The following is a 12,625-nucleotide window of genomic DNA, read 5'->3' on the forward strand; positions in this document are numbered from 1 at the left end:
CTTTGGTCTGTATATTTAGTGTTTTCATATTATGTGGCAGGGAGCTTGTCTAATATTTTACATGTCATATAAGTTTCTTGTACTACAGGCATGGCCTTCTTAAGGGATATTTTCTTCTGTGATTTTGTTAAAAAATATTTTCTGTGCCTTTGAGCTGGGATTATTCTTCTATTCCTGTTATTCTTAGGTTTGGTCTTTTCATAGTGGCCCAAATTTCCTGGATGTTTTGTGTCAGGAATTTTTATATTTAGTGCTTTCTCTGACTGAAGTATCCATTTATTTTATCATATCTTCTATGCCGAAAATTTTCTCTTCTATCTCCTGTTGGTGATGCTTGCATCTGTAGTTCCTATTCACTTACCTAGATTTTCCATCTCCAGGATTCTCTTGGTTTATATTTTTTTATTGCTTCCATTTCCATTTTGAGGTCCTGGACAGTTTTATTTACTTCACTTGGTTTTTTCTTAGCTTTAAAAAAGAAATTTAGTCATTTCCTCTTTAAGGGTCCCTATAGTCTTCATAAAATTGGTCATTTTAAGGTCATTTTCTTGTGCTTCAGCTGTGTTAGAATATCCAGGGCTTGCCGTAGTAGGATAGCTGGCCTCTGGTGGTGCCATGTTGCTCTGGCTGTTGTTGATTATGTTCTTATGCTGGCCTCTAGGCATCTGGGTTTTGGGTAGTTATAGGTTTGGGTGCCAATTTATGAGTCTATCTTTGTTAGATGGATTTTTTAAACTTGGTTTCTGTTTCCTTTCTGGTCTTCTGGCCTGAGTGTCCAATGGTTCTGGGACTTCTGAATCCTCAGGTCCATCAGGGTATCTTCTTGGGGGCTTTGTTGGCCTCTGGGGTTTTGGGAGCCAATGTTGCCTCTGGGCTCTGGGGTTCTTGGAGCTGGCATAGCTTCGGTGGTTCTTGGTATTGGCATGACCTCTGATAGAGCAGGGGGTTCTGTGGTTCTGTGTAGCAGCTTGGTCTCTAGGGTTCTGGATAACAGTGTAGCCTCTGGTAGAGCAGGGGCTTATGTTGGAGTTGTGTGGTGGGGTATTGCTTATGTTTTCTTAAACCTCCACTAATTCTCTACTTAATGATTTTCACAAATATTTTAATACTATAATGGTTATTTTACCTACAATGTTTGATAACATTGATAAAATAATGAATTTCATTTAAAAGAACAAACAGGGCAATTAATAAAAGGCAATTTGGGGCCATAAAACTCTTCTCCACATAGTGGTGTAAATGTGAATTGTCCCCATAGGCTAATATATTTGAATGCTTGGTTCCTAGTTGGTGGACTATTTTAGAAGGATTAGGGGGTGTGACTTTTTTGAAGGGGGTGTGTCACCAGGAGTAGGCTTAGAGGTTTCAAAAGCCCAAGGCAGGATCAGTCTCTTTTCTCTCTGCCTCCTGCTTTTGGATCAGTGTAAATACTCAGCTACTGCTCCAGCACCATACCTGCCTGCCTGTCTGCTTGCTGCCATACATCCCACCATGATGGTCATGGACTCACCCTCTATAACTATAACCAATGCCCAACTAAATACATTCTTTTATAAGTTGCCTTGGTTATGGTGTCTCTTCATAGTAATACAAAAATAACTAAGTATTGCCAAAGAATTTTTTAAAACTCAATTTTTCTCAGTGGGTTATTTTGACAAATATATTCAGTAACTAATGATAATTTATGTATTCTAAACAGCTGTTTCCTCTTCTAATTTCCATTTATGCGGTTACTGTCCATGAATTTTCTTCTCCTTTTTCCTTGTTTACTTGTCCTCCAATCCCTATGACTCTTACCCTCTTTCTCTTTCCTCTTCTTCAGGCTTCCTTGAGTCCTGAGGGAAGGGATTTGATAGAGTCATCTCATTTAGGATTGAGTATTTCAAGGTCTCTCACTCTGTGCAATTTGTCTGGTTGTGGGTCTCTTTTGTTTCCCCATCTTCTTATTTTTAATTTCAAATTATTACATAACAATTACAGAATTTTTCTTGTGTACATCGATTTTTTTTGAATCATTAGATATCCTTTGTATCCTAGTTGAAAGCCATTTTCTTCAATGCTCTCTGCATTAAATGTAATATTGTGCAAGTTGTTAGCATTGTATTTTTAATGCTTCTACATAGTCTTATTGAAATTTTACAGGCTTGAAGTATCAGCTTCTAGAATCTAAATTTTGCCTAAATTCTTTCTGTTGTTGATTCTGATTTTTCTTATCTCAAAGCCTATATGATTTGATTTATACACTGCTCCATTATTATGATTTCTTCTTGGTAGATATTATTTCTTTGAAAAAATATTGTATTCCCTTTTGGCTTTTTGTTACTACTAATAGTTTTTCCCAGTTTTTTTTAAGAGGGAGGTTTTTCTTGTTTGTATTTTGAAATAGGACATCATTATGTAGCCCAATCCTATTGCCTCTGCCTCTTAAGCACAGGGCTTCTAAGTGTGGGCCATCACAGAGAACTGGAATGCTAGAGATGAAGAGCCAAAATTATCTTAGATCGTCTTCAGTCCTCTTTTAAAAGTTTATTACCTTTACTTATGTGTATGTATGTCACAGTGCATGTATATAGGTCAGAGGACAAGTGGGAATCCATTCTCTATTTCCTACATGTGGGATCCAGGGATCAAAATCAATTCTTTGGCCTGCTAGGCCATCTCACTGGCCCTTCAGTCTCTTTAGTAGGCATATATTAATATCTCTGAGATTTGACCAAACTAACACATTTGTAGCTCTTTGGTAAAACTTTTAGGATACATTAATTTAGCTTTTATCAATACAAAGGCTACCAACCCTTCCTGCCTGAGGTCCTAACCATATTTAATAAATTCATGGACTTCTGGCATTTTTTGTTGTTCTACAATTATAAAAATTCTTCCATGATATAACGTGATAATGTGTTATTTTTGACAACCCAAATCCATGTGGCTGGGCTATGGATGTTCATATTTGGTTCAGAATAAACTATATTTTATATATTCATTTAATCAAGAAGCATGAAGATTATTTCATGGTTTTCAGAGGAAAGAGAGCAGGAACGTCAGCTTCATTGATTTGCAGACAGGAACTGGGGAATTTTTGGTTGCTAGAAAGGAATAATGTATAAATGTGGACATCGTGATGCAGTAGGTGGAGGAGAAAATGAACTGAAATGTTCTAATAATACCAAAGGAACACATGTGGGTGTCCGTGGTACTGCTATGCCAAAGATGTGCTAATGACTTAAATGACTACTACCATAGGAATGAGGACAATAATGTGAGTTAAGCACAATTGAGGCCTTGATCACAATGCACTGATGATACCTTGACCCCCAAAGCCCTTGAGAGAGACCTGATGGCTGATGCCCCATCCCACTTAATCAAGCTCACAGTTCTCAGAGCAGGAGTCAATCTTGCCACTGTCCTCAACCCCATTCCAAACCCTTGGTTCAGATATTTTTGCCTGGGGGAGAAGAGCCCTCCATAACAGGCAATGCCTAATCTCATCCCAAGGAACTGACTTTCTAACGCTAACTCTAAGAACATAAGGGAGAAGGAAAATAGGAAAGAGAGCCATGCATTTGATGAAAATATAGACTGGATTATAATCTAGTTGACTTGTAATAAAGCTAGGGGGTTAAAAACACCGAAGAGAAGTCTTCCAGAGCTCAAAGTTATCAAACACTGACCTCATAGACAGTTTCATAAAACAAGTTAAATTCTTAAAGAGCAGTCTAGGCTCTTGGGAATTGTTTAAAATAAGTGGTTAGAGCTCCAATCATCAGGTTCATGCAGCCAGTGTCTTTAGTTACTGAACCATCTCATTGGAGTTATGTTTTGTTTTTATAATTATTTTAAGTACAGTTACTTACTTGGTTTCTGGTTTCTTTTTTGGATAACTGGTATGAATGTACAGAAATACTTCTGAGTCCTTCAGAGGTTTCTCTGGGGTTTCTATATGTTGACATGTGTCCTACTTACATCCTTCTTTCTCTTTTAGACTGCCTTTACTTCTTTCTTTGTATGCTTGTTTTGGCTACAATTTTTGATGCTCTACTGACAAAAGAAAACAAGTGGTGAGACTGTGTGGTAATGGGGGTGCACACCTTTAATCCCAGCACTTGGGAGGTAGAGGCAGGTGAATCTCTGTGAGTTCCAGGCGAGACTGTTCTACAAAGAGACTTCCAGGTCAGCCAGGGCTGTTACATAGAGAAATCTAAAAAAGGGGTGGGGGGAAAGGGAAAGAGGGCATGCTTGCCCTTTTCCAGAACTTAGAAAGCTTTCAGCTTTTTCTTTAGTTTGATGTTAGACATGGGCTGACAGGAGATGGTACTTGTTATGTTGTGCAGAGTTGTATTGAAGTTGTTCTGGGGTATTGTCTTAGCTAGGATTTTTATTGCTTTGACTAAACACCATGAACAAAAAGCAAGTTGGGGAGGAAAGTATGGAATATTCCTTTACACTATGTGAACATATGTTGCTGTGATTGGTTTAATAAAGAAGGTGACTGGTCGATAGCTGAACAGGATAAAGTTAGGTGGGAGAGCTAAACTGAGAATGACGGGAAGAAGAAGAAGGGCAGAGCTGGTGAGTTACCAGCAGATGCAGAGAGAAGCAAGATGGGCATGCTGTACTGAGAAAAGGTACCAAGCCACACCACATAGCATAGATAAGAAATATTGGGTTAATTTAAATGTAGGAATTAGCTAGTAACAAGCCTGAGCTATTGGCCAAGCATTTATGATTAATATAAGCCTTATTATGTTTATTTGGGAGATGCTGGTGGGACAGAAACTTCAGCCTACAGGAAAGGGTTTATTTGGCTTCTACCTCAGCATTGCTGTTCATCCCTGAAGGAAGTCAGGACAGGAACTCAAATCGGGCAGGATCCTGGAGGCAGAAGCTGATGCAGAGGCCAAGGAGGGCAGCTGCTTACTGGCTTCCTTCCCATGGCTTTCTTAACCTTCTTTCTTATAGAACCCTGGCCAGCAGCCCAGGTATAGCACCACTAACATGGGCTGTGCCCTTCTCCATTGATCACTAAATGAGAAAATGCCTTACAGTTGGATCTCACTGAGGCATCTCCTCAATAGAGGCTCCTTCCTCTCTGATGACTCTAGCTTATATCACTTTGACACACAAAAACAGCCAGTGCTGGTATCCACCAGAGAAGACTACTTAGACATGGGTTTTAGCCAACAGAAAGTCTTTATTAGCCAGCCAGTGACTATAGTGTGCATTCAAAATCCCAAAGTAATGCTGATTCTTTCTGGGTGTGAGCTTTTAAGCACAAAAGCCCATATCCTGGGTTGACATTCTTCAGTTAATATGAACAGTTAGCCAGAAGCAGAACTACAGATGCTAAAAAGCTAAGTTAGTAAACTTTGAGACTTTCCTAGAACTGTGGACTTTGATGGATTAGTCCTTTGTTTTAGCTTTTGGCAGGTGGTGCTATGTGCTGAATTTTACAGCCTGAATGGTGCTGCCATTGTGGAGTCAGTTGTGCTAAGGTCTCTGGGCCTACTAAGGTCTGGGGCCCTGCTACAGAAAGTATGTCGAGTTGTATGGAATATATTTTCTGCATCTGCTGAGGTCTTCATGTTGTTTTGTCCTAAATTCTGATGATAAGGTAAATAACATATATTTGTACATGTTGGACCATTCTTGAATCCCTGAATGAAACCTGTTTAATCATGTTGATAATATTTTAAGGTGCTTTTATAATATATTTTCAATGTTTTGTTGAGAAAATTTGTGCCTTTGTTCATCAGAAATATTAGTCTGTAGCCTCTCTCTCTCTCTCTCTCTCTCTGTGTGTGTGTGTGTGTGTGTGTGTGTGTGTGTGAGAGAGAGAGAGAGAGAGAGAGAGAGAGAGAGAGAGAGAGAGAGCATGCACGTGCACACATTTTTGTACCTAAATATCCTTGGTTTTGATATTTATGTAACCTCATAGAACAAGCTTAGGATAATTCCCTTGTCTTAATATTTTTGAGAAACATCCCTGCTCATTTTATTCTAAATGTTTGATAGAAGGCAGCAACAACTACACCGAGTTCTTGTCTTTTCTTTGATGGAAGGCACTGGGTTATCTTTGGTTGTTTGTTGATTGTTTTGTTTTCTGATTCAGTATAATTTCTTATTAGTGAGGTGCTTGAGTTTTATATTTCTTTGTGATTCAATATTGGTAAAGTTATATGTGTTCAAGGACTTGTCTATATCCTCAAGGCTGTCAAATTTGTTTGCATACAGATTTTTTATAATCTGTGGTATCATTTCAAATATTTTCTTTTCTATCTTTGTTATTGTGATAGTTTTAATATAATTGACCACCATAAACTCATAGGGAGTGGCACTATTAGGAGTTGCGGCTTTGGTGTAGGTATGGCCTTGTTGGAGGGAGAGTGTCACTGTGCAGGCAGGCTTTGAGGTCTCATATATGCTTAAGTTATGTCCAGTGTCTCAGACCACTCAATGTACTATGTATTAATTCTCATGTAGATATATTAACTCTCAGCCCCTTCTCCAGTACCATGCCTGCCTGTATAGTCTTTCTGATAATTATTATACATCCCAGTCTTCCTTTTAAATATCTCCTTCCATTTGAAGGATATTCCTCAATATTTCGTGTAGAACAAGTTTGGTGGTTATGCATCCTATGCATTTGTTTGAACCTGCCTTTATCTATCTTGCAGCTCTGAGGGACAGCTTTGCTATGGCTTTGTGTTCTTTTGAAATCAGCAGGTTTTACTTTGTTTTTGCTTTTATCACTAGGACAGTACAGTTCCAAATTGTTTAAACACCCATTAGGTGAAGGTTTTTGATATTTTTTTCAGATAGTCTATATGCTTACAGATTTTTGTCAATTTAATAAAATAAAATGAATCTACTTCTGATTGTAGATTTGCCTACTTATCTCTTTAACACAAAATTTTCTTTATCAGTTTTAAAGCTCAGTATTAGGTTCCTAAACTTTACAATTACTATGCCTTCTTTATAAACAGATCCATTTACCATTATAAAGTCTCTCTGTCTCCTCCTCTTTTTCTTCCTTCTCCCCTTCTTCTCTCTTCTCTTTCTGTTCCTTCTCCTCTCCCCTCTTGTATATTTTTTGTTTGTTTTTTCCAGACAGGGTTTCACTATGTAGCCTTGGCTGTCCTAGAACTCACTCTGTAAACCAGGCTGGACTGGAACTCAGATATCTGCCTGACACTGCCTCCCAAGTACTGGGATTAAAAGTGTGAGTGACCACTGCCCATCTTCCTCTTTTTAGGATTTATCTTTACTTGTATGAATATTTGCATGCATGCATGTATACACACCATGTGCAGGTCTGATGCCTGTGGAGGTTAGAACAGGGCAGCAGATTTTGTGGAACTAATGTTAGTTATAGATAATTTTGAGCTACTATGTGGGTGGTGGGAATTGAGCTCAGGTCTTCTGCAAAGGCAGCAAGTGTTCTTAACTACTGAGCCATGCCTCCATCTTCTGCCCTTATTCTTCTTATTCTAAAGAGGTGTGTGTGTGTGTGTGTGTGTGTGTGTGTGTGTGTGTGTGTGTGTGTGTGATTTTTAGAATGTGATAGCTCAAATGCAATGTGGTATCTTGGGTTGCATTCTGGAACAGAAAAAGTATATTAGTTGAGAAACTAGTGAAAATCCAAGTATCGTTTGCAAGTTTATTTAATAGTAATATACCAGTGCTCATGGGAGCAATGATATATGTAACATATACATATGAAAACACCATGGTGAAATCAATTACTCTGTGTACTAACTTCAAAAAATATATTAAGAATATACCTATTGATAAAAATAATGTGACACATGTAAAAATAAAATTTTATTCAACTGTAAGAAGAATAACAGATGGAACTGAAAATTTATGTTCAATGAAAAAGCAGACTTGGGAAGACAAATATCATGCTGTTTTTCTTATGCATAGTCTAGACAGATAGATAGACAGACAGACAGACAGACAGACAGACAGATAGATAGATCATATCAAAATAGAAAGAAGACTATGAAAGGGAAGAGAGGGGTTTAAGTAGAGAAGGGAGGAGAGAACAAGGGAGGGTCATAGAATGTATATGTCATAAAATTGCAAGAGGAAATTTGAGAGAATAAAAGGAGGCAGGAAGAGGGATCGAGGAGGGTAGTAAGAGCAGTTAATCAGAATGAATTATAATTATGTGTGTATAAAATATAGTAAAACCACTCACTTTGTACGTTAACAAAAATATTAATAAAAATAAAATAAATACAAATACTAAATTTATAAGAAAAAACAGATCCCCTGAATTGAATTGCATAAGGACTTTGAGGTTAAAGGAGTGGGAGACCACTGGCTTTCAGTGAGGAAGTGATATAACATGATTTGCATTTTCAGAAGGTTTGAAATTCATACATGACTCATGCACGAAAATATAGCTTTCTATAATGTAGTTCAACTAGCTTAAAATTCCTTACTTCCTCCTACTAGTAAAAATAACTTGAAGACATATTTTTAAGGGTACTAGTCATCCCAGAAAAAAAAAAAAAAACCTACTTCTCCATCCAGTTTCCTTGGGATAAATGTGTAGTGTTTATTTCCTCTCTTCCTTTTCTGTTCCTATCCCTTGGTGTAATGGTTAATGTTTGATTGTCAGCTTGGCACCATCTAGAAGCACCTATATGAGACTAACCTCTGGGCATGTGCGGATTGCGTCAGATAAAGCAGAATGGCAAACCCTAAATATGGACAGCACCTTTCCAGGTACTAGGGTCTTGGATCGAATTGTTTCTCTCTGCTTCCTATGGACACAGTGTGACCTGATGATGCCTCACAGTCCTTCTGTCTCATTTTCCCCATAATAATGCAATGTGTCTACAAACTTTGAACCAGAACAAACACATTTTTTATTAATTTTTTTGTCAGGCATTTTGTCACAGCAAGGAGAAAAGTGACCAATCACTTGTTAGCTGAGGACTAGCTGCTGGGTTGCTTCTGCGATGATCAGTGTTGGGAACTAATGTATGATGTAGTTGTCTCCCTATTTTTATGGTCCTTAAACATTATATACTGTCATCTACTGAGGCATGGTTTCTCATGCCTGGACTTGAGCATCATAAGGTAACATCTTCAAGTACTAACATGTGTGCCACATTGTCTTTATCAATAGGTATATTATTAATTATTTTTTAAAGTTAGTACACAGAGTAATGGATTTTGTTATGGTATTTTCATATATATATATGTTTCATAAGTCCTCCTCTATCCCTCATGCCCCTAATTTTCCTCTCCCTAAATATTCCCTGATTTCTTTTTCTTTCATTCTGTCTTCTTTTTAAAGATAGAGTCCTAGGCCCTCTGATATGGGTCTAGTTTTATTCTTCTACAGGTGGACATCAACTTTTCCCAGCACTACTCATTGAAGAGATTGTCCTTTTTATCCGTTGTAAACTTTGACACCTTTGATGAAAATGTGGCTTTATTTTTTTACTTTTAGACAGACTGCCTTGAAATTTTGCAGAATTTAATTATTTTCTGACAATGATGTCTGTTTACAATGGAATTCACCCTTCCTGAAAGCTGTATGCTTCTTTTGCAATGTAGCATTTAAAACAGAGGAACTCAATAAGCAACCAGAAAAACAAAAACAATGAGGCTGTGAAGCAAATTCTGTGTCTTCAGATGAACAAAGCATGTGAATAGCCATAATTACTCCCATAGCCCCATGAAAACACATTCAAAACTTTTAGCTATCAAAGATGGTGAATTTAATTTAATTTAACTAACAAAGGTGTCTTAGTTAGGCTTATTAATGCTGTGATGAAACACTATGACCAAAGCAATTTGTGAAAGAAATGGTTTATTTGGCTAACACTTCCACATCACTGCTCATTATTGAAGGAAGTCAGGACAGGAACTCAAACAGGCAAGGAACCTGGAGGCAAAAGCTGATGCAGAGGCCATGGAGAGGTAAGTGCTGCTTACTGACTTGCTCCTTCCTGCTTGCTCACCTTGCTTTCTTATGGAAACTAGGGCCATCAGCACAGGGATGGCACCATCCACAATGGGTTGGGTACTCTCCCATTGATCACTAATTAAGAAAATGCCTTTATAGGTTTGCCTACAGCCTGATATTGTGGAGGCATTTTCTTAATCAAGTTTCCCTACTCATCCATGACTTTAGTTTGCGTCAAGTATCTACAAACTATACAAAAGTTATCCTGTGTATCTGCCTGAAAAACTACAATATTAAATAGTGACAGAACCCACTGTTGTGGAGGCTGTGTAAAAACCAGGTCCCTCATTTCACCAATGTTAAGAATATAAAATGGCAGACCACCTGGAAAATAGCTGGTTTCACATAAAAGTAAGAAAACAAGAAATATTCTATGGTGTCTACTGGAGCCTAGCCATCCCCACCCTTCTACTGCATGAGGGGTCTAAAGCATAGCAAGGACAGTCACATTCATACTGTAAATGTGGCTTTTATTTCTATACAATACTATATTGTGCCAGAGTATGATATTTCTCTCACAGAACAGCATGTGCAATGCCTCTCACAGCCTGCCGTGCTTATGCAGGCCTTCCTTGAGTTTGGCACACTCTTCCCTACCTCTTTTCACCCACTTTACAATGTTTGCCCATTAATGCAGGCATGAGGCAAGCCCTTGGGCATGGCTGTTCTTAGACTTCTTAGGATGCTCTGTGGAAGCTCAGATTAACTTCAAATATCACATTACTACGTATTTCTCAGACTGAAGCAGGTGCAGCCCTAATTCTATTTGTAGAGGATGGAAAATATCAAAATATGGAATATCTGTCTCTATCATCTATTTTACAGCAAAATGGGGGAAAAACATGAGTGATTTCCAAAAAGCACTCCCTTTCCTACCAATATGGAGGGAAAAGAGAAAGGGCAGGCAGAAGAAAGCTCCCTCCCAAAAAACTCTAATGTTTTGTCATTTACACCTGGGAGTAGAGTCTCCAGCTGTGGCTTATTGGTTTCACCTCTGCTCCCCTAGATGTCCTCAGTCTATATGTTATACTAAGCCTACCAGCTATTTTATCTATAAGGCTATTCTATGACATGGAGGTTCTGGATAATCCTTTGAATTGAAATCCATGCAGAGAGCACCATAACAGTTTGCAAAACTTCATCTCACTCTACATAGTATTCTCTGGGCTGGGTGTGTGACACATACACAGTGGCACATTCTTGCTGCTCAGGTGCCAGCTAAGTTGTTGTGTCTTCCACCAGGTTACCTTCCATACATGTCATCTTCTGTACCATTCATTTGTAGGACTAAATGGCGTACGGGACCTTTTTCTTCCATGTAAAATGTATGGAGTGTGGCTTGACCTTTCCACACTCTTGTTTTGTATTCTTGAGTCTGCTCCCCACACAGGATGTTTGATAAGTTCCACTATGTTCTGAGTTGTGTGTCCATTTTTTTTCTGGTTAGTGTGACACAAAGTTGTCCTGAGGTAAATCTGACTAGACACTTGGTATGTTCTTACAAGCTCTAGATTTTGCTATAGAAATAGACAGGAGTCACATGGGCTGTCTGATGTGGAAAAGACTCCTTTTACAGACATACCCTGGGGACAGTGGACTTCATCTGAGGATGTCCTTCTATTGATGATTCTGTGGGTACAGGAAGAGGCCACAGACTCTGCTGGGGGTAGTCCTATGGTTGATCACCCTCATCTGTAGGGTTGGTAGGGAACTGGCAAACACATTGGCCATTCTAATAGTGTTTGACCCTGATTCTTAGTGTTTCTAAGGCTCCTGATTTTCTGTATTAGACAGCAGGGTAAATTTAGATTCAATTTGATGATATAGATGAATTTGTGTTATTGAGATTCCTTGGAAGACAATGACTGCATAGAAGAATTATCTACCACACACCCTTGTAGCCTCATATAAAGTAAGTAGCCATGGCTTTACTTCTGGAGCTAGATCCTCCACATAGCGTCTCCCAGATCTACTTGCCCTGAGATCTAAGATAACATGATGTTGGATTTTTGTGGACTCTTTGCCTTAGTTATTCGTGCTACCTCATATGTATACATGGATGCCGCAATGGTTTTCTCTAAGATGTCTTTCTCACTGTATTTGAAGATAAATAGTTTCTTTTAGGGTCCCAGACTTCTGGACATGAAGAAGTGAATGTCACATATGGTACCCAGCACTCTTTATCACCACTTCTTGAAGTTTTTCTGTTTTTCTCACAAAAGGAAGGTATCATAGTAGGGAAGATGACACTAGGCTCCACATGTTCATCACAGGGCCATTGTGCTGTGGTCTCTAAATAATTTGGGGCAGAAAAGGGGAATTGCTATACAGGTGTCTAGCTTAGGGCCAGCAGCGAACCTGTTACTAAAGGCAAAGCCAGACAGCTCTAGAGGGTCAACATATAGAGCCATGTCTCTGGCTTTAGGTCACTTCGGACAATACTTCCTGGAGCAAATATTGCATAAGAGAAGAAATTTTCCTTAGGTCTCTCTCACTGCCCAGGAGACAATTGAATCCTACCCTTTCATTAGCAAATTCTGTGATCACATGTTTTCTGTGTCTCGATGACTGCAAATAGGTTAATGATGTAATTTATTAAATAACTATTTGAAATACTTAGTGTACCTTATGATATCTAAT

This window comes from Cricetulus griseus, chromosome 5 (genome assembly GCF_003668045.3).
Source record: "Cricetulus griseus strain 17A/GY chromosome 5, alternate assembly CriGri-PICRH-1.0, whole genome shotgun sequence".
NCBI classification, from domain to species: domain Eukaryota; kingdom Metazoa; phylum Chordata; class Mammalia; order Rodentia; family Cricetidae; genus Cricetulus; species Cricetulus griseus.